The 8485-nt window shown below is 39.2% G+C and overlaps 1 protein-coding gene across 9 annotated transcripts in view; it reads right to left on the bottom strand.

The window, feature by feature from the left end:
* CABCOCO1 (ciliary associated calcium binding coiled-coil 1) overlaps positions 1 to 8485 on the bottom strand; it is a 227662-nt gene that overhangs the window by 125877 nt on the left and 93300 nt on the right. The gene's annotated exons all lie outside the window — the stretch shown is intronic.

The raw sequence follows: 8485 nt of genomic DNA, 5'->3' as shown, positions 1-8485 counted from the left end.
AACAATGTACTGGTTAAAAAAATAATTAAAAAACCCCCACACAAACACAACTCCTGCTCGCTCCCTCTCTTCTTACCCTCCCCCCAAACCAAAAGTTTTGTAAGGTCCCTGGAATTTATTCTTCCCATGCAAGTTTCCTAAATTGAATGAAATCTGCCCCATCATTATTTCCCCCTCAAAGGGAAAAGTATTTGGAACAACCATTAAAACAGAATATTAGTGTCTAAGAACCGCACAAAATGTTTTGCTGGTTCTACATCAATAGAATACAGGTAAGCCTTGAAATCACCAGGTTGAAGAGTCCCTGGCCCTCTGGTCTTTGCGTTCAATTCTCCATTTTTTGCCATGCCGTTGCATGAGGAAGGAAGCCTTTCCTTCCTTGCCAGAGCAAGGAAAACAGATTATTCCTAATCTGTAATCGTGAGGCAATAAAAAGGGGTATGATGGCAGAAGTAGCAGAGATGTTTCCCATGAACGGTCATTGCACCAGCAGGGAAATACAGTGGTACAGACCCCTAATGGCATAGATACTAATGACTAGGAAATCCACACTGGCTGTGTTCTGTAAACCTTCACTGGCCCTTCAGAGCAGCATGGGAAAGAGTTCTCAGCCAGCTCCACTCCCGTGATCTCCAGCAAGCTGCTAATACAGAATTCCAGTGGATCATCTGGGTCCTGTTTTTTCCCTTTAGATTGCATTAAAGTAGTGTGAGGGAAAGCGATGTAACAATATAAAACAGTTAATTTATTCACCCAGACTCTTACCTTATCCTCTACATACCGCTGCTCCTCCTCCATCTATGTTTCTGGCTGCTTTCTGGGCCACTTTCCGTATCTCAGTACACAGACAAGAGACACTACACGCAAAACTACCCACTGCTGCCTGTGAAAGTCTTCACATGAGCACACAAGAATTCAGGCCAAAGATTAACAAGAGCCAAGCCTATTTCTTCCAGTTAAAGACCAGAGGTATCTACAGCTGCTAAAGAGCTTCCTCTGTTTGTTTGTAGCCTACTACAGAGAAAATGATGTTTTTCTGAGCAGTTTTTTTTTTTTGTTTGTTAAGGATTTGCTTATTGAAACAGCAGCATCATTTCCTGTAGCCCTATGGATTAATACCTCATTCAATCTTAAGGTCATACAAAGTTTGAAACGAGGCTGCCAGTCTGCAGATAAAAATAAGGTAGCTGAAGGTGGTACAATGTAAAAGTGATGCCCTAACCCAGCGTTTTAAATTCTGGGAGATGGGAAAGGTCTCCAAACCTGCAGTATCATCTGTAATAGCAGCTTAGAAGATCTGAACTGAAAATTTCTCTAAAATCTTCAGTCTCTTAATGTATGTGAACTAATAGCCTCCTGGAATAATCATACAAAATGGATACAATTACAGCTAACAGCTAGGCCTCACAGAAGACTCCAGAACAGCTTTAGAATAGATTTACAGTGTAAAAACTGGTTGAGTATTGCTGTTCTTTCAATTTATATTATCATGAATAAACTGGTGTTTCACATTTGAGGAATGTGTTGAGCTTAATTTTATCCGGCATCCTGCCTAAATTCTTCACAATTTCAGTCCCTTGATAGAATTCACAAAAAGCTTGTCTTTCACAGCCAACTTGCTAGAAGCCTTGTTGGAGCATCTTTCAGGATTGCAAGAGACAATAGTACATTCAGCAACCGCAGTACATGAACCAGGACAGCTGTCAGACACTATAACTCACTGTAGGCCTAATCCTGCTTTCAGTAAGCATTCACAATGCCACTGGTGAAGAACATTACTATGTCTATAGTATTACTAGAGAAACAAAACCAAGACTCATTTTCTCATGCAACCAACTCTAATGTTTTAGGAAGCACTTTCCAAAGAGGTTTATCACAACTGCCAAACTAGAATAGTCTCTTTTTCTCCAAGGCTGGCTCTGCAGAGCAGTTAGCCTTCTCCCCAAGTGAGGGGGAAGGGGAGAACTCATTCTTCCTTCCTTCCCCATTCTCCTTCCAGATTTCAGGTTGAGTTGAAATCTATTTATCCCCATACAATAAGAAACCAACATGAATTCACATTCTGCCTTGTGAGCTGCATATCAAATTTAACTTAAATTTTAAACTCCATTGTGGCAGAAAAAAAAAGAATATTTTGTTTTCTAATTCAAGGAATATTAATTCATTGAAAAAAGACCTCTTACATGCAGAAAAAGGAGAGAATGCATAAGTAAAAGATGCCACAGGGGTAGCCTGAAGCCATATGCCAGCAAGTTACTCTGCTTGTATATTATGAGAATTTTTATCCATCTAATCAATAAGAAATGAGTAGTTACTATGGCAATTTCTGCACTACAAGGTACTTGTGCTGCAGCAGAGTATGTTCTAGAAGGCCAAATGCACTTACCACTCTATTATATGAATTTTTGCACCTTTTACAGTGTTGCAGTGCAGTGTATAGACTTGAGAAAGGTGATAAGAGTAGCGGTGGTTATAAAGGACTACTTGGAAATTCTTACATGACTAACAGATGCCAGGTTAGAGTAATCCACAAACATTCAAATAAATTAATCAGTGAGTGTTTAGATCTTCAGATTGAAAGCAGATATAAAGAAACTAAGATTTCACTACTGTATTTCCCTTTGATTATTTTCCTCAAAGTTTAAACTGCTGGGGCTAGAGACTAGTCTCTCTTATACCGCCATCAATTCATACTAATATTGATTTCAAAGGACAGCAATACAGTCTGTAGTAGTCAGGGCTAATTACAATGGCTGTATTATATTCCCTTGCAGCACAATACTTCACAACCCCGTAGGGACTGCTGACACACATCCAGAGAACGAGGACGTAACTCCAGTCTCAAGATACAGAATATTACAAAAAAAGCACAAGATTCTTTTAAAAGTTTGAAAAGAACTGGTCATAATAATATTTATGAAATACATAAAGTACATATGCCTCCTATAAAATCTTTATCCCTATTCCATCACATTATATTTTGAAGTATTTAGTTTTTTCCCCTACACCTCTTCTCACAATATTATCATTTTTTCAGGTATTAAAACAAATGGGAAAAGACAAATACTGAGGAGAAACTTGAACACTACAGAGACAGGCAGTTCCTGAGAGATGTCAGAGAAGGCAGAGATATCACGGCTGCATACAGACACAAATTAAGACTCATCATAACTGCTGAAGATAGACTAATGATTGGAGCACAAACCTGCCAAAGAGATGGTCAGGAGAGAAGCCAATGTAAATTAGCAACCGGGCAACTTTAGATAAAAGAAACAGGCACGCACAAATGAGGGGGCCTAAGGACACTTTAAAACCTCCATTAACATCTCCTAGAATCCATATACAACTAACACATGGCAAAGTTACAAGTGTGCCCACTTCTGACACATAAATGCACCTGAGTTACAGATGTCGATGCCTTTATTTAAATGATCAGTGCTGAGAACTGAAAGCTAATATGACTAAAGGTACTGGGTTCTTTTCCATAGGATTTAGATACAACTATATTTTTACTCATAAAATACTGACTCTAAAGCTACATTAAAAAGAAACACTAATTCCTACATTGGAATGCGCTGGACCTCACTGTAGTAGCAAAGATATGGCCTCGAAAACCTCACAGGTAAAAAAATAAAAGAAGCAATAAGTATAACCTACAATAAGTGTAAACCCACACTAAATAGACACATTCAGAAGAGATCTTTGAAGTGGAACAATTCCTTTGAAATTTGAGAGGAATGAAAGAAAAAGACACCTTATATCAAAAGATTACACACTTCAGTAATTCTTTTGAAGGCTGGAAAGTTAAATGACAGTTGTATATCACAGCGCAAGCAAAGGCTGAGGTAATGTGTACACATGCAAGCAGAATCTGAAGCTCTAACACACAATGGAAAAACTCTTAAAATAGAAAGGTTGTCTAGCAAGCTTGCCCTACACGCACCATTATGAAAGAACAGACTAAGAGGCTGGGCTGCTCCTGAAGAAGACGCTCAACCTTCACATTCTGCCTGCAGCCTATGTACCACAGTGGCCAACATTTAGCTGCCTAAAATCAAGACTGAGTCTGTCTGGATACAATTTTCTAGAATTTTTGCAAGGACTCACAATTGGCAAGAAAAGAGTTTGAACAGGCTCTTTATTTTCTCTCAATCGTGTTACCTCAACACTACTCCCATCAGATGATTTCAAGTCCATTTCCTTATTAAAAAGACCAGCTACATCAGTCTTTCCACTGCAGAAAGAGGGAGTGAAATACAAGTAGACTGGCCCAGAGACAGTCAACATTATAAAACTAGACTTGGAAAAGGCTTTATTCTCACCTCTTGGAGGTTTACTGCGGTCAATAATGCCACAGAGCAATGCCTCAGAAAATACTGTGTAACAGCTACTAAAAACACAGTTCAGAAGTTAGAGTCTTTCTCTTCAACAGTTACATGTAAGAAATAATATAGTTTTAAAATGAGCAAGAACAGAGAATGGAAGATTTTTACAGCATTTTTTCCTTAACAGAACTGTTTCTTCCAGGAAAGCTTTAAGGCAGTACATTTGTGTTTTAAAGGTCTGTTTCTGTAGATGGGATAGCTTACATCGAGCCTCTCAGTTTGAATTAAGCAAACTGAGCAAGTCTGATACATCCTTTAGGAAATCTTCAGCTGATCACATTTTAATTTGCACCAATACTTCTGTGTCTACCTCCATACAACTCATCCTGGACAGAACTTTCTCATAGCAAGTTGTCCTTTTAACTAGCTCTGCAGCCACAGTTCTCTTTAAAGCACTGAAAATGCTTGTGGCCTACAAGAAAACACAACAGGAATTGACCATGTGTCTAAACTAGCTCTCAAAGTGTCTTTTCTATGGAAGTGTTTCCAATAACGAACATTGACAAATTTCCATTTTGCTATTTAAAAAGCCTGTCACCATGGTCTCAACAGATGTGCAATAGCACCAACTTTTCATATCACAGAAAAAACAAAGCTTTTTAGAAGGACAACATACTTCATTGTGTTGCACTGAGAACACTGGTGCCTACTAGGAACAAGAAATTACCCTGCAAGTAGAAAACTATGATTTGTCCCACAGAATGGTTAGGTCTTAAAAGAAAACATCTAAAGCACGTCAGCCACTCTCAGAACTCCAAGACAGTATATCCAAGACAGAGCATAAGAACATGTCCTGTGAGTTATGAAACACCATGAACTATCTACTTGGAGTATTTTACAGTCCCTAGTCTCCCATTATCTAATTTCTATTGTGTGATGCTCTATTTATAGACTCCAGGCTCTTTGTTGGTTATTTTGTTGTTATCAGTAACAATTGTTTGTTGCTTGCACTAGTTCCTTACCTCAAATTTATAACACACTCTCACTCAAGAACAAAACTAAAACAAACCTCCACAAACATAGCTACATAACCCCACAACACATAACCCACACTTACACAGTGTAATCAAAGATTTAGCAAAACAGGTATTAAAAACACCTGCAAGATCACAGGTCTAAGCAGCAGCAAAGACAATATTAAACATTATACTCAAATTAGAGCATGAAAGGATTTATTCTAGAATGAGTCACTGCTAAACAGTTTAATGGAAAGTAGGATTGTGCCCTGCAGAAGTGTTTAAAAAAGCAAAACAAAGAGGCAGGGGGGAAGAAGACAAGAAAAAAAAAATAAAGGAATAAAGTCCTTTACTGAGTCATCGTAACAGCAAGGGAAGTTAATCCTCTTCATTCTACCTTCCTTCTATGTCCTAAGAGGCTACTCTCCCCACCTTGCTCATATACAGCCTTGTTTCAATGAGTCTCATGGACAAGGATCACTTATTACTTACAGTCATTTCTGAAAGATGGACCTCAAGCTACACAAAAACTGAAAATTAAAGTGAGTAAATCGCAAGTATCATTGTGTTCCCAGTGTATCTCACAGCAGTTGAGAACACTGGTTAAGGACAACAACAGAAAGTACTGCACAGGCACCTTTGTCTTGGTGGAAGCCTGTGTTACTGTAAATATAGATATTGTGTTAGGAGAAGCACATTCATGCAGGATGTGGGAGAAGGGACACCACCACAGGGAGGTTTGACTCAGCTACATACAAGAACATATAGTCAAGCCCTCTACCTGCACATTTCAAGGAACCCAGTGAGGGACCATGTCTTTTTTCAAACAGTAACATTTCAGATGATACTAGATGTGATTCAGAAGTGTTTTGCTTATACACACACAGCTATTAGAACAAAGCCACAGACATTGGGAGGGAAGCAGGTAGAAGAGAATGATGCTTGCTCAGTTAAAAATGGGGCACAGATTTGCACCTTACTCTGGGGTAGGCAAAAGGTTTGGTTAACCCTGGGGTTACTGTAGTTGAATACTGCCTATAATGACTTCAGCACAATTTTGCACAACCATGTGGTGCATACACCTCTTCACACCACACACATCCAACAGTGCAAAAGACACATAGTATTCACCAGCTCGACTTACCGTGCCATTGCTTTCAATTGTCCTGTAAATGGGAAATCTGAAGGACAGTCTCGAGCAGGACAACATCCCATCAGAAGTGGTTACCCTCTTCTCTACTGCATTCAAGATACCAACAAGCCCTTCTGAAGCACCAACTTAGCAACTACTTCTTTGTCTTCCCTTTCTACTCACTATAGGACTATATATGTTATGACTAACATCTCCATCCATCCTCTTTCTGAGTGCCCTGACAGAAGATATCAGAAAACAACAAAACAGCTTCTGAATTCAAAACTTCATTAACAGAAAATGTTCTTACTATGTCAGTACAGTCAATTTCACATCCAACATCTGAGAGAGCAAGAATCCAGGCACCTAAACATTTGAACTAATCTAATTCCCTGCTTTTGCAACCTGAAGAGTTTTCACCTTCCCAGCTGTCTATTCACTAAGCCATTCTCTTCCCTTCTTGCTGTTCCTGGGGCTCACCTGATTGCAGTTAGCAGCTCCAATTTACTAATTCAGCAGAAAACTACTAGGCAAAGGCAGGGAAAAAAGCGGCACAGGTGCATTAACAATTTGGCTTGCATTTAGTGGATCATTACTGACCTGGAGCCCTCTGTTTTGCTGACTCCCGCATGACAGAAGGATTACCCAAGAATGTCTCTGTCCAGTGCACAACATAGAACAAACCAGCAGAAAGCTCCTGTTTGCCTGCACTTGGAAAGTTTCTGAGAAAGTCCAAACTGCAGTAGCAGGATCCCATTCTGTTTCAAGTGGAACAAGTCTATCCAAAATAGCTGCTTGCAAATGGAACAGGAGGCTGTGGGATGCTGATGAGAACACAAAGTGGAGGACTGACCCAAGGGAGATGGACCCTTTCCCCAAGCAGAAAACAGAAGAGGGGCAGTTCTGCCAGTTTTCCACTCTTTCCACACTTCTCTGTGTTCCCTTCATAACAAAGAGGGTTGGGATCCCAGACACTAATGACAGCTCAGACCTCTTTGGCCTCATTCACTTTGGGCTCTGACTATATTCAAATATAGCTGGAAAAAGGATGACTAAATAGCATTGTCAGGTTGACTTGTGGGAAGAAGAAAAAAATTGCATTAAATCACAATTTTAGAAACAGGTCTGAGATTTGGGAGAATTTTTTTAAAGTGACTTAAAAAATTACTTAAGGCTCCTATTTTCATTTGGCAGTTTTTACAAAATATAAACTTCTTTAGTGCTCCATAGCTTGCCTGAATACCAAGTGATTCAGTAAGTTTTCCACTTGAGTACCAGCCAATAGTACGTGTTTATAAGCAATGGTCTGATTCAGCCAAAGAATTCTTTTTGGATATTTTTGTTGTTTAAATGAGGAAGAGAGAAGCTACTGGCAGCCTGCCATTGTGATGTGATATCTTGGCAGGAAAACACTTTGTGTTATATCACAACCATATGGTGGTGGAAGAGACTTTTTTTCCCATTAAGTTCCTGTAACAGTCCATTCCCATTTTTAACACAGCCTTTCTGCCTAAGAATATGGTTGCTTCTCAGTTTTATCACTAGAGTTGGTAGTATATATACACTTTTCTACCTAATAATGGCAAACATTAAAAACATTACAGTTTCAGAGGTACGATTATCTCTTCTTTCAGGAAAAGATAAATGAGCACACTGATAGAATGTAGCTGCTTTGAAGAGTTAACCCCCATTTCCTGTAGGATGGCATTCCTTCTTTTGTTTTTTTCCAGTGGATCAGAATACTGATCAAATCAGCTACAATCAAATGAGGTCTGGCTTTCTTTGGGAACAGTGAGAATAAGAAGATGTGTGGGAAGCTGTTGCTTGCATTTCTCTCTTCACCAGCTCGTCTCCATTCCAGGAACGGCAACAATAAATAGATTCCCTCAGATATCTTCCTATTGTTAGTAGAAACCCAAAGCAAGTCAATGCTATAGAAAATCAAGTTTTTCACACATTCTTAGGACAGGATCCTACTCTGGTCCAGCTGACTTTCTCCTTCTACATGTTTA

This window comes from Columba livia, chromosome 6 (genome assembly GCF_036013475.1).
Source record: "Columba livia isolate bColLiv1 breed racing homer chromosome 6, bColLiv1.pat.W.v2, whole genome shotgun sequence".
In the NCBI taxonomy this organism is placed as follows: domain Eukaryota; kingdom Metazoa; phylum Chordata; class Aves; order Columbiformes; family Columbidae; genus Columba; species Columba livia.
This window is presented reverse-complemented; position numbering and strand designations above follow the sequence as displayed.